Here is a 27,342-nt window from a genome sequence, read left to right as displayed (position 1 = left end):
ATAGAATGGAAGTTTGTGGAAGACCAAAGTGTAGAAGACATTGGATCCAGTGTCCTTTACTCTGCATCTCCCTGCCTTTTACCTACCTTCTCCCATATCCCACATTAGTACAGAAGAGGCACTTGCCACGTATCCTACCTGCTTCCCAGGGTGGTGAGGCTCAGGTGGTTAACGGTTACAAAAATTCTTTGTAATCTGTCAAATGGCTGAAAAAAAGAGTAAGCCTTTATTAATGATGGTGATATGATGATGATGATGAATGTTTCCTACCTACTTAGGATGGGAATGGATGCAACCACTTTGCCTCACTGATTTGTTCATTCAACAATAGTACTGAGTATGTCAGGCACTGATTCTAGGAACCAGGGATATGGCAGAGAACAAACAGATAACACACTTAAGGAGTTTACATTCTAGGGGAGGGACTAGCAATGAACAGTAAAGAAGTAAATTATGGAGGATGATGGTTAATGATAAGTGATAAGGAGGGAAAAATAGACAAGAATAAGATATGTGATGTGCTGGGAGTGGGGTTAAATGTCAGATGGTGTGGCCAAGGAAGGAAACCGTGTGCACATCTGAGGCAAGGGCACTCTGGGCAGAGGAAACAAATGCCCTGAGGTAGGAATGTGCCTGTGGTTTTGAGAAACAGGGAGGACGCCAGTCTTGCTGGAGTCCAGAGAGCAAAGGAGGAGGAAATGGGGTGAGTGAAGGCATGATAGGGAACCAGATGACGTGGAGTCATAAGGTCGTGTTACCAAGGGAAGAGAGTGGAGAGTTCTGAGCAGAGTTTTAAACAGCACCTCTCTGACTTTAAACAGTCATCTCTGCAGAGAATAGACTCAAGGGAAGTGAGGGTTAACTCAGCAGACCTGGGATGCTCAAACTCTGCACATTCAACAGAAAAGGCCTAGCTTCAGGAGAGGCCTTTGTTGGGCTCCTGGGAGATAACTTTTGTGCCCTTGGAATCCTCTGCTTGAAAAGAGTTCTGTTGAACATGAGACCTTAGGCCAGGCTGTACCAGTTTTACCAGATAAGAGGGCTGCAGTCTGGGTAGCCAGGGTCGGTCAGGTAGATGCTGCATGCCTACACGACTGACCCACAATAGAAACCCTGGACACAAGCCTTCCCTGGCTGAAACAATTCACAAGCGTTGTCACACTTGAAAGAAATATGTGTGTCCTGTGCAACTCCACCAGGAGGGCACACCTGGAAGCTTGTGCCTGGTTTCTCCTGGACTCCACCCTATGTGCCTTTTCCCTGGGCTGACTTCCATCTGCATGCCTTTGCTATGATAAACTATACCATGAATATAACAACTTTTCTGAGTCCTGTCTGTCCTTCTAGCAAGTCACTGAGCCTGAGAGTGGTCTTGGGGCCCCCCAGCACACAGTGGGAACAGTTGAGAGCAGCTAGGAAGGGGAGACATTAATCCATGTGAGAGATGATGGTGGCTTGTCCACCATGATTTTGTCTCAGCATTGCCCTGGGGATTTCTGTTGAACGTTTGGAAGCTTATTGGCAGGGAAAACATACCTTTCATTAATGGCAATTGATGTAATCCAGGATCACTTTATGAAAAAGCCAATTCTGGTCTAATCTGTCAGTGAATCCTTTCTTCCTTCCCTCCAGTGAAGAAGATCTTGAGAAACGTGGTAACTCTAAGTGCCAAGAAAAAACACCAAAATTTCTTTTTTCTCTCTGAGTTAGCAGGTCTGCATCTGTCAGCAGATACAATTGTAATTGGAAGATCTCAGGAACAAGGAGAGGCCTGTGCCATCAGAAACATCCCTGACCTCCACCTTCCCAACATGGCCATTAGTCACCCCGTCATTATCCCAAACGAGTGGACGAGACAATGACCTTGGGAGGGTCACTGTAGGAGATGGGAGAACATGAGAAAAGAGATTCTGAAACTTCCACTTGGGGGGGAGAATAAGAACATTTCTATATTCTAGGTCATTTTGTTTATTGTAATTCCTCACCTAGAATATTTATAACAACAATGTTAATAAATTGTGCCAGTAGGTGTTTGGGATAAAATACAGCAGGTGTTTGTGAATAAAATCTTAGCCTTTCTGCAAAGTAAATGTTCTGTAGCAGGGCTTTTGGGTGGGAGCGGGTGGGGAAGGGCATAGTGTGCTTCACACAGCTGTGAAGCTTTGGAGAACTTAAGGGTTTTTACAGGCAGGAGAGTGAACTTTTTCTCTAAGGAGTTCAGTGTATGTTTAGGAGACAGAAGGCAGGAGCTGAAGCTATTGGGAGTCATCTGCTTCCTACGTTCTTCAACTGCCTGAATGATGATCTTTGTCTACCCAAAAGGCAAGGGAGTAGGACCAGAGAAGCTATTCTAGGGAACTCACTCTTACGTGTGCAGGGAGAGGCAAGGACTGAGACATCAGCCAAGCCTTGGATCAAATCCCATCTCCACGACTTACCAGGAGTGTGACCTCGGGCAAGTTATTTAGCATCTTAGAGGCTCTGAGCCTCCCATTCTTTCCTTATTAAATGTGGACTATGTTACCTGCCTCCAAGCATCAGTGTATGAGATTTCAGTTATATATGTCTGGCACCCAGCCCACAGCAAGCACCTGATGAATGTTCATTTTCTCTGTCTAGATATTTCATGTACTAATAAATAATATCAATAATATCAGTGCCGTTGGAAGGAAAATTAAAAAACAAAGGACTTGCCCTGGCCAGTGAGAGCGTACATCTTTTTTTTTTTTTTTAAGATTTTTTCCTTGTGAAGAGAATTTTTTTTTTAAATAAATTTATTTATTTATTTTTGGCTGTGTTGGGTCTTCGTTTCTGCACGAGGGCTTTCTCTAGTTGTGGCGAGCAGGGGCCACTCTTCATCGCGGTGCGCGGGCCTTTCACTGTCGCGACCTCTCTTGTTGCAGAGCACAGGCTCCAGACGCGCAGGCTCAGTAGTTGTGGCTCACGGGCCTAGTTGCTCCGCGGCATGTGGGATCTTCCCAGACCAGGACTCGAACCCGTGACCCCTGCATTGGCAGGCAGATTCTCAAGCACTGCACCACCAGGGAAGCCCGAGAACATACATCTTTAAACTACTCCACTTGTGCTTGCAGAGTTTGGTAAGGAGGGAACTTCTACCTAGGAAAACCATAATTTCATAGTTTCTGTTCATGCTTTTTGCCCCACAGTTGAATATTAATGGTGCACATGGTCTGGCCATGTGGCGCTTTATGGCTGGCACTCTGATTAATAAGGTCCATGCTATACCAGTTGTTAAATATTTTAATATGCCCCTGGATTTGTGCCAATAACATGTGGATAGCTGGATGGAGTAGATCATCCTTTGTTTTTCAGAAGACCTCAGTAAGTTTTTGCCTATGCAGATGTAGCCCTATAAATTAATGTGAGGTAGGAAGTCAAGAGCTTGTCTGACATGTAAGGAGTTTATGTTTTGAGACAGGAAGCAGGGAGGAAGAGGGGCCATCAAGGGAGGATGAGGCCCCAAAAGATGGTGACAAGATGGTACCCAAGAGAGCCTGGCTGCTGATAAACTGCCTATGGTGAGAACTGGCTGATGGAATCTCTGGACAGGGATTTCCAGTATCCAAGGTGAAGTTTTTGCTTGCAGTGATCTCCTTCTGTTAATTCAAACTCTCCATAAATTTCACTGGACACAAAAGACTTAGTAGTACTCTCAGGAAGGAAAGGTTTCGGAATGACTTCCTGTGTGGGGTGAAGGAAACCAGCAAGACAGAACCTAAAGCCTGTTGCCAAACTGGATGCTTGTGTGGACTTACCAGGAGACCAAGAGCTCCCCAGAAATCTCCTGGGATATTGGGAGGAGTCCCTCCTGGAGGGTGGGATGGGGGCTTGGGTTGTCTTATTGAGTCATACTAAGATCAAGGGCCACCCCAGGAGTTTGAGACATTTGGATGGTGAATTCTGGGGTCTTTTGAATAGAGTATTTTGTTTTCTTAAGCACACTTGGTAAAAATAATAAAATCACTTGCAAATGCTTTTACCTTGCATCTGCCTGTGTGAGTGAAACAGCTATACCTGCTCCCAACTCTGAAGGGTATATTGTGATAACCCAGGGGTTTTACAGGTCAGAAGGCAGTCTGGATTAGTGCCCTGGGGTCCCTTTGGGGGTTCTGAAAGTTGAAGTAAGGAAAGCATGTGTTTCAAGAACAGGCAAAAGGGCAGGTCTTCCCTGCTTATTTACGAACAGCTTGATGCGAGGTTTAAAAAGCAGTGATGGCAGAGTCCATTAGCAGGGTCTGCAGACTCTTGAAGCCCTCCCATGCCCAAGCCACTGAATTCTATTTCTGGATTTGCCTTCAACTCCAAGTAAAAATTTTTAACCCAGGTGTTTATATCCTGCCCCTGAGTCTCCCACAACAGAATCCAGGCAAGTGTTTCGAATAGAAACATCAATTAATCAGCGGGAAAGCATTCAAGGCAGAGAGTAAGGTTTGGTTGTTTTAGAATAAGTGAAAGAGACATTTTAAAGAACTTCCAGAGCTGATGCCGAGGCAGAATAGAGCTTCGCCCATGGCAGATTCCAAGTATAGGTGCTTTGTCTTCAAGAGTTTCATAAGATATACGCTGCTCAAATGAAGGAAGGCATGCACTCCTTAAAGGTGAAATAGGAAAAGATTCTTTACTTCGTGAATTCCCATTTGAAACTTCGCTGGCACATGTATGAGACATAGGTGTCAGGAATATTTCTGAATTTTACTTTGGCTTATTCTCATCACTAACATACAAATTGCTGTGAAGGAAGTACCATATTTTGCTCAAACGCCATAGCCTTCTGTTACAGGGAAAAAATTCAGGAGGATATAAACCAAGCAACAGTTTCTATTTGGGCCTTTTTGGCAGGGAAATAAAGGGGAAAGGAGCTGGGAAATATATTCGCTAGCCTGGACTGGGGCAGAGGAAGGATTCCTTAATAAAATGTATGTGCTACTAAATCCTGCCTGGAAACAAAGAACGATGTAAACAAGTCATGACTTACAGTTTCAAAATCCTGTAAATTATATTTATCGTTGTGCATTTGTCAAGATAAGCAGCTAATGGTAATCCAATAAGCAGATAAGGGTAATAAAATGCACTGATGCAGGGCAGAAGTCAGTCTTAGTGCTGGGGATGCCCTTTCACATGTGAGGTCCTGAAAGACCTGATCAAATGTTTTTGGACAGAGATGACGGCCTGGTTGGGGGCAGGTGGCTGGCAGAGAGTGGGGTAGAAAGGTCATTTTTGTTTGTAGCCTTTTAATAATGACAGAGCACTTAGCCAATTTTCTAGTTTTATCATAGATGAAGTGATACATTTTATAAGAAATAATCTACAGCAATACAAATAAGAGAAATGTTTCTGCCTTGAAAAGACTTTTAGAAAAGAAAAACTAGGGCAAGGACCAGCATTCTTTAGGAGAATTATGTACCTAGGTAGCAGAATAAGCACTAAAGACATTTTCAGACTCTAGACTAAAATAGAAATCCTAGCAATTGTCAACCTCCTAAAATTTGCCCGGGACTGATTCTAACAGACTCCTTTAGATCTACATCTGTTGTGTTGTGGCTGAGTAACAGGAATAGATTCAGCTCCAAACCCTGTTTCTGAGGTGCTCTGTTCTCCAGGTGGCCTCCTAATCTTTCTCTGGCAGAGTCTTATGGATGTAACAAGATGCTGGGGGAAGGGTCACTGTGAAATCAACTCTCAACAGTCAAGTCTTTTAGTCACTGAACAGATATGAACAAACAATCCCACTGTAGGTAATAAAGAACCTTCCATCAAGTTAAGTCTGATCTTTGTGCCGATGGGTAAGGAACATATTCATGTCTTCACATCTGGGCCTCAGGCTGAAACATGCAGTCCCATTGGGGAAAGAATCACAGCCCATATTTGACGTGAAGAGGCTGGCTTCACAGCAAGGCCAAGGCAGGGCTGACCACACTCCCTGCCTGAGCCCTTGTTGCCCGTCTGTGCGTGAGGGCTTAGAGCCTCAGGTTCTCAATGACCCAAACACACAGCTCAGATGAAGGGAGCATGTGCACGCGGGACACTTTCTCAAAGACCACCCAAAGTAACCAGTGAAATTCTCTAGTTTCTCAATTTTCTTTGGCATAGACTGAGTTATTCTTACAGAAAATTCTAAAAATATACAGGCTAAAAGTTTTCATTTGAGCTGATTTAGTTTAGTTGTCAGAGACCATTCCAGACAAGTAGAAACATGTAGGGTTTGCTGTCAACCTGACCTGTGTTCAAATTCTTGCTCAGTCACTGTGATCTTGCACAAGTTATCTAAGTTCTTTGAGCTGCAGGTTTTTCATCTGTGAAAAATGATACTTACAGTGCAAGGTGGTTGCAATGATTAGAAGTCATGTGTGACAAACACTTGGCATATAGAACACACTCACTTAACAGGAGCTATCCTTAAGCTTTATTGTAACCAGACTGCAATTGTTGAAGTAGATGACAATTATCCTACACCTAAAATTTTCCTGAAATAGTTCTTTAAAGCCCAGTTTCCTGGACTTTATCATAAGTAATATCTTAGAAATAGTTCACTAAGTTCACAAAGTGTTTTCAGTTATTATCTCATATAACTCTCACCTGTCAGAAGGTTTGGTTTTAGGATTATCTTCACTTTAGAGATAAGGAAACTGAGACGTAGAATAAATAAATTACTTATGGTCATTAAATGAGTAAATTGGCAAATACAGGTATCAATGATACCAGGTTGACTAGAGTAGTGGTCAGGTTCATGAACACACTCATTCTTTTATTAAACAAACACTTATTGAATCCCTGAAGGCCCTGAGCTAGGTGCTGCGAATACAGCGGTAAGAAAAAAGTCACAGCCCCGGCCTTTAAGGGCTTTATGTTACTACCGGGAACACAGGCATTAAACAACTACATTGGAAAACGAATAACCTGATTTAAAGATGGGCAAAGAGCTGAAGAGACAGCTCACCAAAGAAGACAAACAGATGGAAAACAAGTGTATGAAAAGATGTTAAAAATCGTATGTCGGGCTTCCCTGGTGGCGCAATGGTTGAGAGTCCGCCTGCCAACGCAGGGGACACGGGTTCGTGACCCGGTCCAGGAAGATCCCACATGCCGTGGAGCGGCTGGGCCCGTGAGCCATGGCCGCTGAGCCTCGGCGTCCGGAGCCTGTGCTCCGCAACGGGAGAGGCCACAGCAGGGAGAGGCCCGTGTACAAAAAAAAAAAAAAAAAAAAATCATATGTCATCAGGGAATTACAAAACAATGAGACACTACTACACACCCATTAGAATGACCAAATCCAAAACACACACAACACCAATCACTGGCAAGCATGTGGAGCAACAGGAACTCCCATTCACTGCTGGTGGGAATGCAAAATAGTGCAGCCACTTTGGAAGACAGTGTGACAGTTTCCAAATAAATAAATAAATAAACATATTCTTGCCATACGATCAAGAAATTGTGCTCCTTTGTCTTTACCCAAAATAACTGAAAACTTATGTCTACACAAAATCCTGCACACAGTTGTTTATAGTAGATTTATTCGTAATTGACAGAACTTGGAAGCAACCAAGATGCCCTTCAATAGGTGAATGGTTAAATAAACTGTGATACATACAGACAATGAAAAGTTAGTAAGTGCTTAAAACAATGAACTATCAAGCCATGAAAAGACATGGAGGAGCCTTAAATGCATATTAGTAAGTGAAATAAGCCAATATGAAAAGGTGTATTATTTCAACTATATGTCATTCTGGAAAAGGCAAAACTCTGGAGACAGTAAAAAGATCAGTACTTGTCATGGGTTAGGGACAAGGGAGGGTTGAGTAGGCAGAACACAGAGGATTTTTAGGGCAGTGAAAGTACTCAATGATACTATAATGGTGGCTACATGTCATTATAAATTTATCACAACCCATTGAATGTACAACACCAAGAGTGAACCCTAATGTAAACTATGGACTTGGGGTAATAATGATGTGTTGATGTAGGTTCATCAATTGTAACGAATCTTCACTCTGGCACAGGATGTGTTAGTGGAGAGGTTGTGCATGTGTAGAGGTAGGGCGTGTCTGGAAACCCTCTATACCGCCTGCTCAATTTTTCTGTGAACCTGAAACTGCTCTAAAGCCTAGTTTTTGAAAAGGAAAACGTCACTGATTGTGGAAAGTGCAATGAAAGGGATAATGCAGGGACCTTAGCAGTCTAGTGTAGTCTTGCAGAGTCAAGAAAGACTTGAGGATATGGTGAGGGGTAAGGGTGAGCTGTGACAAAGCGCGAGAGAGGCATGGACATATATACACTACCAAACATAAGGTAGATACATAGTGGGAAGCAGCCGCATAGCACAGGGAGATCAGCTCAGTGCTTTGTGACCGCCTGGAGGGGTGGGATGGGGAGGATGGGAGGGAGGGAGACGCAAGAGGGAAGAGATATGGGAACATATGTACATGTATAACTGATTCATTTTGTTGTAAAGCAGAAACTAACACACCATTGTAAAGCAATTATACTCCAATAAAGATGTAAAAAAAAAAGAAAGCAGTTCTTAGCAAGTGATCTTTGAGCTGAAATCTGAAACATAAATAATGAAAAAATCAATTGTGCTAAATGTTATAACTTGACAAACTGAAGTCATCTTATGAACAGCATGATCCTGATAAAGGACAGTGAATGAAATCCACTTAAGATTATCATCATAGGCAGCAAATAATACTTGTTGTAACTTTTCCTGTGAAGTGAGGCACTGTGAAGTGTGCCTCAGATCTGGAAAAAGAAAACATGGGAAGGGACCAAATATTGTCATGGTAACCGAAACACAAAGAACCCATGCTAAAGGTTTTCCAATAAGCAAGAACAGACTGCATTCAGTGAGTAGCCTTCCATGAAAGTTGACATCTCTTATTCATTTGTTGATCCTAGGTTTGGAGAAAAGCAGAGTAATTGGAAATACTTCTACATTCTGGGAAAGTATTGAGTGGAAGAGCTCTTAGTGCTTCTTAGATATTGGTCCATTACTTTTAACATTTAGTACAAACTTGCTCTCTCCACTTACAGAATGGACAAGAGAGTTGGGCAATATCTAGATTCAATCATTTCAAAGCTATGGAAGATCAAAGACAGTGTCTTGCTTACGCTAGGAGAAAGAAGCTCTCCCATCATTGAAAGGACATCTTTTGGGTGCTTGGGAAGAAATAAGAGAAAATGTGTATTAAGGAGGAGGTTAAAGGTGAAGAATATTCAGGAGATAATTGTAACCATATAGCTTTGGGGAAAATAGCAAGGAAAAAATACCCATGAAGCTACCTATATAGCTATAGAGGATAATGGTCCAGAGCAAGGATATTGGTATCAAACAGTACTGGATTTGAGTCCCAGTTCTACCCGTTGACTACCACTAAGCTTTAAGCAAGTTTCTGAGTCACTCTACAACCCAGTCTCCTCATCTGTAAAATGGGAACATTACCAGACCTACATCATGGGTTTTTGGATGAATTAAATACTTCAGTGTACACACAGTTATTATCACAGTCTAGCACATAATAACCACTCAATGAATATTAGTTGTATTATTATCTTTTAATGGGCTGAGTAGCTCCACCTGCATAAATGTTTTGCTATACATCAATCCTGTTAATCTTTAAGTCCCATTGGACTGCAAAAGTTTTAAGAAAGTTCTAGAGGAAAGTAAGAATCCCTCGGTGAGTTGCCAGAGAGCTGATAGCACAAAGGCAAGTGTCAGACAGTGGTCGCTTCCTGTCTCTGAGGAGCTTCAGCTTTGCCTCTAGATGACCCTATAATTCTAAGATGTGCTGATGCCTTCATTCCCCTGTTTAATATCTCTTTGCAGCAGAACTGGTGACTGACCCATGGGAAGCATCAGAATTGCTGGCCAGCACACCGCCCTCCTCACCTGTTTTCATACACTCACCTTAGTTGTCATCCACCCCCTTTGAGAAAACGCGAGTCATAGCTGTGTATCCTGCAATATCTAATGATACTTGCTTTGTGTTCCTGAAGGATGGAGCACAATTTCACCAACTCCTCTTAATATGACCTCGGCCAAGGCCAAGTTACTTATGCAATCTGAATTTCCAGACCCTCATCTCTACATACAGGGCCCAGCAGGGAATGAGATGGCCCACTCAACCTGAGGTGTTGGGGAGATTTCAATAAAAGGATTATCTACAGGGTGTGTGCAGGGTTTGAAGAAATCTGTCCCACGCTCAATATTTCTATATATATATATATATATATATATATATATATATATATATATATATATACTCACCTATGCACGTAATGTTGACTGTAATGTCAGGCTTTCTATTTTTGTTTTTGATTTTTAGGTTTTGGATTAAGTGTTTATTTACTCCACATTCCTTAGCAGAGTTTTTAGCAACCAAACTTCCATCTGCTCTTTCCCAAACTTTACCTAGTCCATGGGATATAGTCTACAGCTATTACGTTGTTGGCTTAGAGGGATACATGTGTCAGCATCAACTTTTCCACAATTACCAAAAGGGTGAAATATCCTTATAGAAGAAAAGAAGGGAAGGCTCAGGGGCCATAGTCTTCACAAGGATTTGAGCACCACATATAACGGAGCAAATTTCCAGAGAGCACCAATAGCTTGATCTTTGGAAGGAGGGCTTTCTGAGTTCACAAACAGGCAGACATTTGTTAGCTAGCCCAGCAACAAACCTCTGCTCTGGTCAGCGAGTTTCACTAAATTAGTCTTAAAAACAACCAGTAAAAGGTACCAATCATTCTACTTAACTATGTGGCTAAGCATCTATTATTAATCAGAGCACATACTTCTAGAAGAGTAAATGGGGTCTCAAAGAGCTGAGCTCGATAAGTCCCATACTGCAGTCAGTCACTCCTGTGCTTGGTACCACGAGATAAATGGAATGATTGATCGGAACCGCACACAAAAGATAGATGGTCTCTCTGCGCTCTCTCAGACCTCTTTTCCTTCTCCCATGGTAGCATGTCTGAAAATGCTAAGTGGAAATATATTTTTATATAAGAAGCAAATATACCTTTGTTTTAAGTGCTCATTTGTGAGAGGTTAAACCCTGGTAGCTTGCAAAAATCAAGAGAAGAAAACTTGCTGAGCATTTCTGCTGTCACTTTTCAGCTATATTTTCTTTAATAGGAAGAGATTTCTGGTAGGGCTAAGTGCTGCAATTAGATTGGAAATTTAGGGTGTCTTTACAATTATGTTCTGATGTGATTGGAAAAGCATCTTATGTGCCATGAGATGTTTTGGTCATAAATATATTTCAGAATGCAGGTAAAAAGGCAAAGTTCTGTTCTCCCAGCATTAGCTAAGTCTCTGCATATACATGATGAGACACATGGCAAGCTGAAGTAACAGCAGGGTGTGATCTGAGTGAACCCTTTAAGGAAACACTGTCTTGTCCTCATTTCTGCTCAATAGTAAACTCCAAATGCCACAGCTCTGTTAACATAATCTCTCGGTCACTTGATCCAGGAACCTCAACGTGCTTTACCAACGTTAGCCTGTTGATCCCAACAAGAGCCCGAGGAAGTCACCAGACTGCCCCTTCATGTCATTTTAGGTGAATTCACAGATAAATGCCAATTTAGTCACTGCTCAGGGCCTGAGAAAGTGAGTTCTCATTCCTCTTCCAACAGGGCGTAGGTATCAAGGTATTATCACTAGGGCATTGGTAATGCTCCTGGCAGGCGTTCAGGGCCTCGACAAAATAGGTGGCTGAGTGCCCAGTTGTCTCTGATCCCTGAGAAGGAAGAAGCAAGAGCTGGCATAGGGACAGGCACCCACGTGGCCCATTAGACCAGGGGTCACTGTTTCGACTGCACATTGGAGTCACTCGGAGGACTTCAGGAGTTAGTGGTGCCTGGATCTCACCTTCAGAAGTTTTGATTCAATTGGACTGAGGTGTGGCTTGGGTCTGGGGAGTTTTTAGAGCACAGGTGATTCTAATATGGATACAAAGTTGGGAACCACTACTGAGGTCAGGAGTTCCACCAACAACCATGCTTTTCAGGGGTTTTTGCTTTGGAAAGACCCTGTTTTGCTAGTGAACAGCAGACTCTGATGGAATTTTAAAGAAGTTATTTGATTCCAACTTTATGGTGGTCGCGCATATGCCTGATGACCGCGGGCCTTGCACTAAGGGTTGTGTGCTGGTGTTTTCCAGACTGTGGGCAGTGGCTTCCTAGTAGGTGATGAAATAGATTTAAATGGTTGCAACTGGCACTTTTTATTTAAAAATAAATGAAATAGAGTCAAAAACATCAGTCCACCACAAATAACAAGAGTATCATTTTGTAAAACGTTTTGTTTCTGTGCATGTGCATGTATGTAAAGTTGTATTGGGTCCCTGTGTAAAATGTTAAAAGTTTATCTTAATGAAGATCATGGTCAAAAAAGTGTATAGAACTTTAATGCTAATACTTTAATGCTAATACCCCAAATGTGAAATGTATCTCTTCTCTTTTACATGAGAAATCTGGGGCTCTGAAAGAGTTCATAACTTTCTCCAAGTTTACCCAGATACACCGAGGAATGGCGATTCAGAGTTCAAGTTCAGGCATGCGTGTCTGCAAGGCCTGAGTTCCCTCTGTTACGCTAGGATGCCTTACTACCATCCACCACCCAAGCTTACACCAATGTCATTGGCCTATCTTTAAGTTTCCTCTTGCCTTGATGCACAAATTAGACAGACAGACAGCTAACAGAGGAAAGTAAAGTGAAACAATCTGAAGTCCTTTCCTTTTAAACTTCTACCAAGGGAAGGAGGCTCACCTGCTCTTATTCCAGGGCTTCTCAGCCTTGGACCAGGAGTGCTTTCTCTGCTCCAGCCTGGTTTCTCCTCCTCACATCAACAGGGAGTTGAAGAGCACCTTATATTGTCCTGCCTGTGATAACCCCATATGCTCTTGCAGATGACACTTGGGGGGGGTCCTCAAGAACAGATTCACAACATACTAAAATGGTAACAGCTCATTCCCTCTGAAGAAGCACAAGTTCCCTTAAAACCGATTCAAACCCAACTGGTTGTGAGCTCTGAGTGTACTAAGCAGTGCTGAAAAATTTTTTTTAAAGTAAACTCGTTACTGAAGCATAACATACATATAGAAAAAGGACTTAAACCATAAGGGCACAATGCAACGGCTTATACACTGAACACGCCATGTAACCATCACCCACATCAAGAAAGAATGCAGTAGAGCACCCAGAAGCCCTTCAATGCCCCCTTCCTGTCACTAACCGCCACATGAGTAACCACAGCCCTGAATTTTTTTTTTTTTTTTTTTTTTGCGGTAGGCGGGCCTCTCACTGTCGTGGCCTCTCCCATTGCGGAGCACAGGCTCCGGACGCGCAGGCTCAGCGGCCATGGCTCACGGGCCTAGCCGCTCGACAGCATGTGGGATCTTCCCGGACCTGGGCACGAACCCGTGTCCCCTGCATCGGCAGGCGGACTCTCAACCACTGCGCCACCAGGGAAGTCCAACCCTGACTTTTAATCATAACTTGTTGCCTATTTTGAATTGTTTAATAAATGGAATAATCATACTCTTCCATGCCTGTTTGTCTTCTTACATTCAACATGGTATTCATAAGCTTCACCCACATTGTGTGGTTATAGTTTGTCTATTGCCATTGCCATTTAATATTCCATTATATTAATATACAACAGCGGGTTAACCCATTCATCTATTATGGCCATTTGGATATTTTCCAATTTGAAGTTCTGAACATTTCAGTGCTGCTATGAATATTCTGCTACACATCTTTTGGTGAGCATATGTTTGCATTTCTGTTATTTATTAGGAATGGAATTGTTGGACAAAGGTATGCATATGTTCAGGTTCAGTAGTTCCTTCAAAAGGTTTTCCAACACTGTACGTTTTTCTTTCCCACCAACAGTGTTAGGAAAGTTCCAGTTGCTTCACATCTTCACCAAACTTGGTATTTTCTGTCTTTCTCATTTTAGCCATCCTGAGCTTGGGTTGAGTGTGTGTGTGGTGGGTGGTGTGCAAGCACGCACTTGTGTCTGTTTAGAGTTTACCATATTTTTTAAAAATCGGTTTCACTGAGGTACAATTTATATACAAGGAATTACATCCATTTAGAATATAAAATTCAATGAGCTTTGACAGATGTTACACCCATAAAACCACTGCCTCAATCAACACAGAATATTTCCGTTACCCCAAGTTTCTTCATGCCCCTTCTTCATTTTCTAGGAGAGAGACTGGAGCAAGGAAGAGCTTCTGTTCCTGGTTGTGGGGTAGCCTGCTCCCCAGTCCCCGGGAGAGCAGGCTCTTTTCTTCACTGCTGGAAGAATGCAGTTTCTACGGTGCTGGGTTCCTGCAGGGCACAACTTTCCCCAGCTCTTGACTCAGGCAGTATTGGCCAGAGACCCCAGAGAGTAGAGCATTAATTGCATTAATTGTATTTAATTTCAGTTGGAATAAACTTAAATGTAAATATTTGCATAGAATTAATGGCTACCATATTGTACAATGCAGGTTTTGATTTTACTAAAAGTTTATTTCAGAATTATTGCATGTTATACAAATATCTCTTTTGTACAAATGAGTTTCATGGACTATGAGTGTCTTAGGGACAGATTCTTGACTTATTCAAGACATTTCACTATTTTCTTTACTTAGGAAAGCAAAAACCAAACTCTGCATTCAAATAATCTTCTCCCTACCAATTTTTAGTAATAATACACCTGTGGCAAGTCCTTGACTCTCTCTGTGATTTGTGTTAAAACTTCAAGCTCTGGGAATCAAGCAGATCCTTTTTTAATTGAAGTATAGTTGACTTACAGTGTTGTGTTAGTTTCCAGTGTAAAGTGATTCAATTATACATATATAAGTATATATATATATATATATATATATTCTTTTTCAGAGTCTTTTCTGTTAGTTGATTACAAGATAATGAATACAGTTCCTTGCGCTATATAGTAAGAGCTCGTTGTTTATCTATTTTTTATATGGTAGTTTGTATCTGCTAATCCCAAACTCCTAATTTATCCTTCTCCCCTCTTTCCCCTTTGGTAACCATAAGTTTGTTTTCTGCGCAAACAGGCCCATTGTTGATTTTCATCTCTGGATCTTCCCATCTGTGTTATGGTGAGCAAGCCCATTGGTCTTCCTGCGTTTCATCTTCGTCATCTGCATAACTGGGATATGAGATCTATTTCATGAGTGTCTGACACATCCTAGCCCCTCCATAAATGTGAGTTCTTGCCCACACTCCCTTGATCTGTTGAACCATGCTGATAAATACCCCTATTCCATAGGATTTTATTGTCATATGAACCCTCTGGAAAGTGCAAAGCATTACAAAAAGAAAAATGTGAAGTGTTATTCCCTGTGTTAGTACGAGTAGGAGAAGAAATAGTCATTCCATGAGCTGAGGTCCCTGAAATAAGGTATAATTCATATAGGGGAGAAGGGGTCTGAGAGCTGTGGCTACCGCGACAAGCAAGTCCTAACTGGGTGCAGGGGGAGGAGGCTGCTGGCAGGTCCCAAGGGGTGGGTGCGGAAAGAGAGGAAGGAGGTAGAAAACAGGTGCACTGAGCATCACCTATGGGCTGGGTGTTGGCTGTGTGTTTTATTGACAACACGGTTCACTGCTGTTTATTGATTGCTCAGTGGAACTCAGGCCAGAAACTGCTAAAACATTTAATGCTCACAAAAATAAATAGCACTGCTATCCCCATTTTACAAATAAATCTAAGGTCTAGAAAGGAAAAATAACTTCCCCAGGGCCACATAGCTAGCTGACGTATGTGCCCAGCTTAGTGTGGTTCCATATCGTACGCCCTTGACCACTATGTAATTTATCCCTGCTTCCATGTGCTTTCCTACATAATCCTCTCGAACTCCATAAAGTAGACTCTACCCCCTTTTATAGATGGGAAGCAGACTTCAGAGTTGAAATAACATTTCCCTCCCAAACTCGTAGATCTGGAATTCCACTAGGAGAACAAGGGTTTGACCCAGCGATTTTGACTCCACATCCAGGACACTTTCCATCATAGTATGTAGTAATAATGAAGATATTAAGAACTCACATTATTAAGACCTACTATGTGCCAGGCACTATTTTACACATTCTACGTGTAGAATTTATTTTGTCCTCATAAAAAATTTAAATATTTTTGCAATATCATCCCCATTTACAGACAATGAAACAGAAGCACAGAATGGTTAAATACTTTGCAGGGTGCATAGTAGATACAGAAGTTGGGATCTGAACTTGAGCAATGTGCCTCCAGAGTCTCTTTTCAATCACTGTGTTAGAAGCAACCCCAGTGTCAGGGTGTCTCTGCCACAGGTAGTCTAGTCTCTGGGACTACACAAAGGCATCTGGGCAGGGTTGAAAGCCATGCGGTGAAATGAATATCTGAAGAAAGGAATAATAAAATGGACAATTGCAGGTGACAGAGCTTCGAGAAATCAGCAAGCCCTTTAACTGAGAAGGACTGTCATGGTTTTTTATGGTCCACAGAATTGCTTTGCTTTAATTCTAACACACAAAACTGGCCTTGCTCTATCAACAGTGGAAATCACTCACATCTAGAACTGACGTGAGAAGCTGATTTATTTTCATTGTTCATTACAGCAATTCAGTGCAATTTATTTAGGACCACTGTCTCTCACTCAGAGGGAAACTCATAATGCAAACACATTAATCTTGGGAGACAGTATCTTGGATACCAGCAGTTTGGATAATTAGATTGTTACTCTCAGCATGCATGGTCTGTTATAAGCAAGAAAGAAGCTTATCAGATTCTAATAACCCTTAGTGAATATTATACAAACTACTATACACAAAGACATTCACAATTTGCAAAGAAAATTCCATAACTTAGACTCTTCTTTGCCTCCCTTCTTTGCCAAGTGGAGGTCCAATAGATATTTTTCTCTTATAACTGAAAGGCCATATTCTGTCATCAGCAGCCTGGCTGGAACATTTTTTATTGATTCTCTAAAGGTTCTTCATGAAAGAAAATTTGAAATTAAAACCAGGAGCAGTGTGACCTTGAAATCACTAGGGCTTAGGTTCAGAGACAAAATCCATCAAATATATTGGTAACGCTCTATTGATTTGTGTAAGCTGAACCCTCAGACACCTACTGACTTTCAGCCAATAGAGTCCCCCAACGAGGGTCTCAGAAAACAATGGTTCAGATGATGAAGAGGTCTTGGCACAAAACCTCAAGCTTAAACCACCCTCCTAGTTGGATATGAAGAAGCACCTGGGATTGATAACCCTCCTGCTATTTCCCCTGGCCAACCACAAGATGTGACTCTGTCTTCGATATGGACAGTACAATACATATTTGGATACAGATGTTCAGAGAAAGTGACTAGGCCAGACGGTCAAGCTCTCAGGAGTATAAAAGTCACCAGAAGTCCACAAACAGCTGTTTTACCTCAAAGATACTGGAAGTTGTGCCTCCCTCTTACGTGCTTCCGCTCTCTGATCTACATTTTACACTACTGAGTTCCAGTCTACTACCATGATTTTGTGGATCTGACCCAGATTTTTTATTCTTGTGAGTTACCTCACTCCTCCCCACTGGCCTGAATCATTGCCCTCACCACTATTGACATCACCTACCTCTGACCTCAGACAGCTGCCCATTGGGTGTAGAATTCCACATTGCTTACGTGGACTGTCACTTCTATCCAGCTCAGTTTTTCTGCACAGTGTTCCATGAACCAGGGAGCTATGGAAAATGTTGTGGCCCCAAAGATTTTCCTCAAGTTCTGTCTTTTGGCAAATGGAAGTAGAGAAGGCCAAGTGGGCAAGACTCTAAGCCCCCAATTAGCCTCAGTCTCAATCAGAGGTCCATTTTTAACTGAGTTATTTTAGGTTGTGTTTGAACAAAAGGATCCTGATGCTACAATGAAATGCTTGACAACACTGATCTAAGGGAAATGGCAAGGCTTGAAGGAGTTAAATCTATTCTACATGCTCCTGCTGAGAGCACCACTCTCAGCCTTCTTTCCTTCTCCTTGTGTGTTTTCTTCCAAACATAAAGATATTATTAGTCTTTCCTCTTGTCTTGTCATTGCTGCATGTGTTATTGTCATTGTTTATAGAACCTATCTCTCATTTCCCATTTCCCGTTTGCCTTTGTGTCTCCATCTAAGCCGTTTCCCAACCTGGAAGGCTCTCCCCCTGCCAAAACATTTCTCTTGATAGGGAAGGACTCCCCTTATGTGTTCTATCAGCACAATGCACGTATATTCCTGCTCTGAGCACAGGGCATATATATGGCAAACACTGATTCTCAACCCAAGATGAACCAGGATTTTAATCAACTCTGTGGGCCCCCTTTCCTAACCTTTAAGAAGGGTGTGATGATATTTAACTCACAAGTTTATTGTAAGAATTAGAGGAAATGATGTATATAAAAGTGTCAGGGAGGGCCTTCACTTTATAGGCATTTTAAGAAATCGGCTCCCCTTCCCTGTACACAGCTATCTTGCCTCCTGACTTTGTGCTATTACAGGGCAAGAAATGGAACTCAGTAACAGTTTAATGGACATAAGTATTATTTATTGTGAGTTTACTATATGCAACATGCTGCTTCCAGCACTTTCCCTTTCTTAGCTCACTTAATCCTCACGAGAAATTCATGGGATAGGTTTTATTTATTAGTCCCATTTTGAAAAAGAGAAAACTGAGGTGCGGAAGGGTTATGTAGCTTGCCCGACTTACTTTACACAGAGAGTAAAGTTGAGATTAGGTCCGGGTTGAGTGTCATCTGAACACATGCACTTATCTCAGTATATTACCTTTCGTGATTGATCATTAACTATTTGTTGTGTGTTGAAGGTTCAGCTCAAAATGCCACTTCCTTTCTCAGGTTGTTTCAACCCGCAGTGATTTCTCCTTCCTCTGGACTCCCTTTTGTGCTGTCAGTGTTTCTCATCCATATTCAGGTGTTTTTTGTTCCGCCCATCCAGCCCACCCCAACTAAATTGTAAGTTCCTGACCTGGCACCGGGTAGCTTCTAAATAAATACGTGTCAACTGGATAATGACTGACATGACTGACATTTATTATGGAATATATAAGTCTGAATACTCCTGACTAAAACAAAATACATTTTAAAAAACAATAGTATTCATTCATTCTTCCATTCAACCATCAAAGTACCTACAGTATCTTAAACAAGCCAAGAAAAATTATGAACTTTAAAATGAGCAAAAAGTTTTGTTTACTATATCTCCTGTCTAGCACATCTTTCTGGGGGTTTTCCTCTGCCTTTTATTGATTTTGAGCTATTTCAAAACTTTGTAAATTGAAGAATACCGATAGTAATGCAAATGAGTCTTGCCCATAGAAATGCAAATACATTATGTCCTGTGGAACACAATTGATTATTGCCCGGTGGGTAGGCTAGTTTTATATTTATTTTAAGGTTTATTTCATTATCCCTTACTGCTCATCTATTTCTCATTCTTTGAATACTCCTTGAACCTGCTGTTATATCTTACTAATTTCCTCATTAATTAATAATTAAAGCCTCTGATATGGGTTCATTTTATATTTGCTTTATTTATATTTATTGATATTTGAAATTCATGATTTTACCTTTTCAAAAAAAGTATCTTTTTATAGACATTATAAAGTGCTCAAAATGAAACACGTCTATGCAAGGTCCCAAGTAAGCATGCGAACCTCCAAACACAAATCTAGATTCTGTCTCTTAGCTATAAGTTTCTAGAGTGTCTTTTCACTTTGGAGATTTTTTTTAATTCAGATATTTTTACATACCATGAAATTCACCTTTTAAACTACACAGCTCATTGGGTTTTAGTATATTTACGTTGTGCAACCATCACCACTATCTAATTCCAGATCAATTTTATCACCCCAAAAAGAAATCCCATATGCATTAGCAGTCACTCCCTATGGCCCCCACCCCAGTCCCAGGCAACCACTAATCTACTTTCTGTCTCTCTCTGAACATTTCATTTAAATGGAACCATAATTTGCATCCAACTTCTCTATCACTTAGGATAATGTTTTCAAATTTCATCCATGTTGTAGAATATATCAGTACTGCGTTCCTTTTCATGGCTGAATAATATTCCATTATGTGGATACCACATTTTGTTTATGCATTCATCTGTTGATGGACACGTGGGTTGTTTTCATTTTTTGGCTATTATGAATGATGGTGTTATGAGCCTTTGAATATAAGTTTTTTGTGGACATATGTTTTCAGTTCTCTTGTGTATATACCTAGGAGTGAAATTGCTGGGTCATAATGTAACTCTACGTTTAACTTTTTGAGGAACTGCCAGGCTTTTTTCCAAAGTGGCTGCCCTGCCTGCAACACTAGGAAGTTTCCAATTTCTCCACATCCTCATGGAGGAGGTTTCTTTTTGCAAATAGTGAAAGAAAAACATCTGAGAAAGCAAAGCCCTGAAAAGTAGCTAAGGTAACTCCTGAGTAGTTACCATCATGCACATCTCACAGGCACCTAGGAAAATGCCATCCTGCACCAAAGATGCTGGGCTCCACTGGCTCTTTCTCAAGGGGAGCACTCTTTCCCCTACACTCTACAGCCCCAACTGTGACAATTTCCAGCTGAATATCAGCATTTGCTTTTCCTCATTGATATTTTTTCTTGGCTCATGGGACGAGGCTGGGTGATTTTATAACTGTACCAAGTCCAATTTAACATATCCACACCTGGAGACTCCTGAGAGCCACTGGGAGCTCTGAGATGTGGCAGAGGTCCTGTCCTTAAAGCCATAATCCTCCTGTGGCTGACCCGATTGGCTACCGTTATCCTCATTTTAACTCTTGGGAACCTTATGACTAAATTTTGCTTAAATAACATAGCTCTTTAAGCCAGCACAATAACATAGCTCTTTAAGCTAAAGCCCAGGCTGGGTACTGAGAAAATTGCTCTGAGAGCAAATATGAGTCCTAATAGAATAATAAATTCTCCAACCTATGTCCAGACCTTTGTCCGGGCAGTTTGCCAGTGCCTGTGCCGTGGCTGACAAGGGTAAGTGTGGGAAGTGGAGAGAGAGAAATGTGCTGTAGGCTGGCCAGAACTTGTGTGAGCTCAGAGATTTTAGTTTTGGGCTTCCTCTTCCAAGGCTTATGCAGCGAGTGACATGAGTAACAGGGCATCCCAGGCTCCTCACATCCACCTTGTGGATCTTCCAGCTAAGAATGTGTTTCAGCCAGCCTATCTGGGACGGCAATCGAGTTTGCCGCTGGAAGCCTGGGCTTTGGTGTGGTTTCACACCAGGCCTCTCAGCTGTGCCCTTTAAAGTTTCATCACTCCCAACCAGCTGTTATTTCACGGCCTGTGGTTTTCTGTCTAACAGTCTCTAAGAAGATTAATAGTTCCACGGCTAATGGGATGGTGATTTGAACACAAATTGCAGCCAACTCCAAGCGAACGCCGACAGAATTCTCTTGCAGGCTGAGGGGTCCTTAGGATCTTGGAAAACTGAAACTGGCTTCCTCAGAATGAGAGTTCTATGTCTTTCTGAGTTGATAATAATAAGCATAGCCAGGTCCTCTGTGTAGATCTCCTGAGAACAACAATGACTTCACACTAGTTATGGCAGATCAGTTCCCCTCAAGCCTTTTGAGTCTGTGTCTTTTGAGCTGAAGAAATAAAAGAATTCATTTAGAGCAGTGGTTTTTCTGCATGGAGAGCAAAGGACAGCTGTTTGCATATTGGTCTTTTTAGCTACAGATATTCCAAAGTTATTCCGTGATTCTCAAACACACCAGCCCCTTTGCAGATGGGTCTAATAGGTCCAATAGTCACCACTATTGACTTCCCATCTCTGGGTGATGAATCCTCTGAGGCCAGAGGCTGTCCTCTCTTCCTGAGTTCTGTCCTGACATCCTCTCCACAGGACTCTACTGTCATTCCTGTGGACCTCCTTTCTGTCCTCGGAACCGCTATTTGGGGTCATCAGTTTCCTCGTTGTGTGTGTCCAGGCGCCTCAATTAACTTATAAAGAAAGGTGATAAAGTAATGAATATTCGTTGGACATCTACCTTTGTGTATTTGATTTCACTTAATCTTCAGAAATGAGCATTATAATTCCCATTTTACAGATGACAAACCTGAGACCCCACACAACTTAGGTCATTTGCCCAAAGTCACACAGCTCATGGTCAAGCTTAGATTCAAACCCCAGGTTGGGTGATTCCAAATCTCAGGCTTGATCCACCAACCTATATCTGGGGATAAACACTATAGACATGATCTGTCATGTGTCTTAGACCTCTCACACTATAGTGCAGTATCTTGTTCTGCTAAACACTCAAGGTTTCCGTTACTGATGTGGGCTGTCTGACAGATATATGGACATATCCTTGGACCCTAGAAGCCACGCATAATATATATCAGGTCATGTCAGGTCAATATGAGATCAGTACTACAAGATCATAAACAAAGACATATTTTTAAAGCCTAAACTAGCTTGTCATGAACACATCTTTCCATTTCCAACTGGATTCTAACCAAACCATATTAGGTTACATTAAGCCCTACATATATGGGAAAACCCATTTTCCGCTAAACCAATTAACGGGGTCATGTTTCACAATTATTGCTGTAATCAAGCTAATGTGTTATTAAGAAAACTGAAATAATTGGTTATGATCTGGTTACTTTGGTCAATAAATAATTGAACTGAGTGAACATTAAGGAAAATCTAATCCATTATTCTGCACTGAGTCAGTCCACAATATAGAACATGAAGTTGTATGTACTGAATTTTAGGGCTAATAGGAGTGTTCTGACATCATTTCCTTCAACTTTGCAAATAAGACTAAACCATGTGCTAACCCTCTCCACTTTCCTTTATGGCTTCCAATATGCTTTATCTTTGATGGCCTTTTTCCTTTCCCGGGGTGCCCCATGCTCCCTCCCAACTTTGCACATGCTAGTCCTTGTTAGCCCAGTTATGTCCTACTCATCCTTTGAATCTACACTCTTTTTTTTTTTTGGCTGCACCACACAGCTTGCAGGATCTCAGTTCCCTGACCAGGGATTGAATCCGGGCCCCGACAGTGAAAGCTCGGAATCCTAGAAACCAGGCCACCATGGGGCTTCCCTGGTGGCGCAGTGGTTGAGAGTCCGCCTGCCGATGCAGCGGACACGGGTTCGTGCCCCGGTCTGGGAAGATCCCACGTGCCACGGAGCGGCTGGGCCCGTGAGCCATGGCCGCTGAGCCTGCGCGTCCGGAGCCTGTGCTCCCCAACGGGAGAGGCCACAACAGTGAGAGGCCCGCTTACCGCAAAAACAAACAAGCAAACAAACAAAAAACCCCACCATGGAACTCCCAGATCTTTACTCAATTTTAATTTTCTCAGGGAAACCTTACCTAAAGCCCCATAATGTGTATTCTTAATAGCACCAAAATCTCCCCTTCGTATCAAGCATCCCAGTTATAGTCTGATGTCTAATGTCTTATTAATGTCTGTCTCCTCTACCAGTGTAATAGCCATAAAGGGTCAGAATCATGGGCTTTGGGCTTTTTTGGAGGGAGGGAGTTTTGTCCTCGTTATATCTCTAACACCCGCCAGAGTACAATCACACAGTAGGTGCTCAATAAATATCTGTAGATTGAATGACTCTACAGCGGCATGAATAAATGAAGGGGAAAGACAAATAACAGTTACTGAGTGCCTGTTGTGTGTGTTCCTCACAACAATTTTGTGAGAAAGTCATCCCACCCATATGTTTTTTCAAAAGAGGAAACACAGTGCAAGGGACTGACTTTTTTCTGGCAAAACCTTGAACTCGGACCTATCACTATATAAATCTATAAGAGTGTGAATCCACTGCTCTTTCCACCAAAGCCTTCCTTTTATTTTTAAATACTAGTGCATCCTGAATTCCACTTTCACTTTTTAAGGCTGACCTCAGGTTGGTGAGTTGCCTCTCGGGCATGTCCTGGGTGCCTAGCTAGTGCCCCTGTGCATCTTCCCTCAGTCACCATCCCATTGTTAAAGAATCTCTGTTACCCGAAGTGCTGCCTTATTTTTCTGTGAATCCCACCTGCTGGCTCTTCTGCTTTTCCTCATCACCTCTTCTAACAGTAACCTGCAAGCAATAGAATGGCATGAGGATTTTGCTAAACCCTACACTCAAACCAGGAGAGAGCAACATGCTTCTTGGTGTAAAATTGAAACAAGGACAGAAAATGTAATGTTTTGAGAGGCCATTAGGAGAAGCATTATAGAAAGAAAGGAAAACCCTAGAGAACATTTCTATGAATGAAGTTTACCTTCTAACCAGGGAATATGTTAATGGAAGTGCTGCTGCTACTTAAGAAACACTAAAAATGCAACCCAGAGACTCCCAGATGCCCCCAGGGATGGGCAAGCCTCAGGTAGACAGATTACGCACTCCTCTGTGCTCAAACTCCTTCAAGGGAAGCATCTTCCGGGGCTCAACATTAGCTTTGTCTACAGTCAGCAAGAGCCACGAGTTACTTTTATGTAAACTGTGACTTTTAAAAAGTCTACAAAGTAATGAAAAAATTATACAAGTGTGTCGGCTGTCTACTTGCATCTTTCCTGCTGTTAGGCTATTGAGGCAGAGCTGAATGTCCATCTTTAGTGATCGGATTTCTTCTCCTGTTGGACCAGACAATTGCCAGAGTTCTACGTCTACCCGAAGACCATATAATTATCATGGATATTTTTCCTCTTTCTTTCATGATCTGTTTGTGTCAAAGATTGGTTCCTAAGTAAATTAGATCGCTTAGGAGAGCCCCGAGACATGCTCCATTTGACCAGGGCTGTCGGATTAAGCAAATAAAGATATGCAATACTCAGGTAAATGTTAATTATTTCAAATTGCCCATGCATTGTAGATTGATACGAAAGAAAAATACTGCATGACATATATGATACTAAAAAGATTACTCGTTGTCTCTCTGAAATAGCCGAAAAGTATCTAAATTACATACCTCTTTCTTTAATGATACTTCTCTGCTGATTTGGCTTTCCTGACAAGTTACTTATTTTGCAGAATTTGCTTATGAAATTTCTTACAGTTACAGTCTAGTTTCCCATCACATTGTAACATAGTTTATACATCCAACTTATTTTGGTTGGTCACATCCAACTTATTTTGTTCTGTTGTCCATTGAACATTCATTAATGAGATGCTACGGTCAAATTAGCATTATGAGCCATTTCACTGAACGTGTACTTGCATAAAATTAACAACTCTAAGACTTGCTCTTCAAATTTGATTTTTTTGCAGCACATAATGCTATCTTTCATGGCATAGCTTCAGGATTACATTCTTCCGTTCTTCAGGATTACATTGAATCTCTTGATCAACAATTTTTTAAATGTTGTCCACTGACAAAAAAGAAAGAGCATGGGGCTTCCCTGGTGGCGCAGTGGTTGACAGTCCGCCTGCAGATGCAGGGGACACGGGTTCGTGCCCCGGTCTGGGAAGATCCCACATGCTGCGGAGCGGCTGGGCCCGTGAGCCATGGCCGCTGAGCCTGCGTGTCCAGAGCCTGTGCTCCCCAACGGGAGAGGCCACAACAGTGAGAGGCCCGCGTACCGCAAAAACAAAAACAAAACAAAAAAGAAAGAGCATGATCATCAAATTTCAATCCCTTCTTCAACACTACACATACTACAAGAGTATTTAGTAACATCCATATAACATAATTGAATTCTTTAAGCGATGAAATCCATTTCAAAAGATAGTCGTGGCAAGTACTGTAATAATTATCCACTTCAAGTCAGATTTTCTTTTTCTGCTCATAAGTAAGTTTGTCCTTTTTTTTTTTTTTTGTGGTACGCGGGCCTCTCACCGCTGCGGCCCCTCCCGTTGCGGAGCACAGGCTCCGGACGCACAGGCCCAGCGGCCATGGCTCACAGGCCCAGCCGCTCCGCGGCACGTGGGATCCTCCCGCACCGGGGCACGAACCCATGCCCCCCACATCAGCAGGCAGACTCCCAACCACTGCGCCACCAGGGAAGCCCAAGTTTGTCCTTTTAAGAACAGCCTTGACACTTAAAAGGATAAATTTTTCTGTCATTTTTCTTTAACACACTTGATGAGTTTCTTTAAGCAATGGAGTCTTCAATAACACTGTTTGCTTTTATTTTAATTTGCATTATCCTATTGCTAAAGAGATATTGAAAACTGTGAGTGATAAGAAATTAGTAGACTTCCCTCAATAGATTACTTTAAAAGTCAGTAAGAATTTGGGAAGGGGCTTCCCTTCAGAATAAAAATATGATTTCAATGCTTCAAATAAACTGAGGATTCTCTCAGTTGCATTTGTCAAAGAGAGACAATGGGTTTTTGGAATGAATGTGAGAAGACTGAAAAATATTAAATACCAACAAAATCACAAAAATCCTTTAATTGCTCAATTCCGACAATACAAATGCCAAAGTACGAGAATTTCATGACAATTACCTCAATGCCAATAGAAAGGACATCAAATGCTGCTTGAGCAGCATGACACAGAGTATGGGCAGGTCAGCCAGCACTTCCCATAGAATCATCTATGCTTTGCTTCAACTCTGACTATATATTTTCTGTGCTTTTCTGCAAATATTTACTAAAATTTGTGTTTGTATTATCTCCCCAAAGGCAGTAAAAATTTTCTAAATTCTAACTCAACTTGAGAGTCTTCACAAAAATTTGGTATTATTTTGAACTCTCATTTAGAAGGGATTTTATTCACAATAGCCTTACAAGCAAGTCTTTTTAGGATAATACATGTATTATCCTATATGCATATATATTATATAATATATATACTATATATATATATATATATACACACACACACAGTATTGCACAAAGGAAAATTTTCTGCGCTGTGATTACTTGCATCCATGGCTACGCCTTAAAAAAGATCTCTGATAATCTCTATAATTATAAATGGAGCTAGAACATTTTTAATAAATATTACTGTAGGTTTCTTCTTGGCACTTGAAAATTTGCTTGCAATTTTGGAATCTGAAACTATTCTGGCAGCAGTCTTTTCAAACACTCCTTTGAGCTGAAGGACTAATGATGATATATCGTGTGAAAGGAGCTGCTACAAGGCCATCTCTCACTTGCCTCCCCGTCTTCCTGGGAGGCTGTCACCAGATGGTTCTTCAGTGCCTCCTGGATTCTGACAAGGTCGGAGGCTTTCTGTCTCACTCCCACTTAGGGTAGATCTGCAGGCTGTAAAATGGCTTACCTGCAGCAAGGCATGGGCTTTTCAAGGCCAGGATGTTCCATTATTCATGCTGTAGTATCTATAACCCCTTTTGTTCTGGCGTTGTCC

General features: G+C 41.7%; 1 long non-coding RNA gene across 1 annotated transcript; it reads right to left on the bottom strand.

Moving 5' to 3' along the window:
• Positions 1-137: 137 nt before the first annotated feature.
• Positions 138-27,342, bottom strand: LOC141278865 (uncharacterized). Its single transcript, XR_012332260.1, has 3 exons — positions 27,256-27,342; positions 1,537-1,661; positions 138-206 (listed from the first exon to the last, which is right to left on the bottom strand). It is a non-coding gene; the product is annotated as an uncharacterized lncRNA (long non-coding RNA).

The sequence above is a fragment of the Tursiops truncatus genome, chromosome 6 (assembly GCF_011762595.2).
Source record: "Tursiops truncatus isolate mTurTru1 chromosome 6, mTurTru1.mat.Y, whole genome shotgun sequence".
Lineage (NCBI taxonomy): Eukaryota > Metazoa > Chordata > Mammalia > Artiodactyla > Delphinidae > Tursiops > Tursiops truncatus.
Note: the sequence above shows the minus strand (reverse complement) of the source record. Positions and strands in the feature narration are given on the sequence as shown.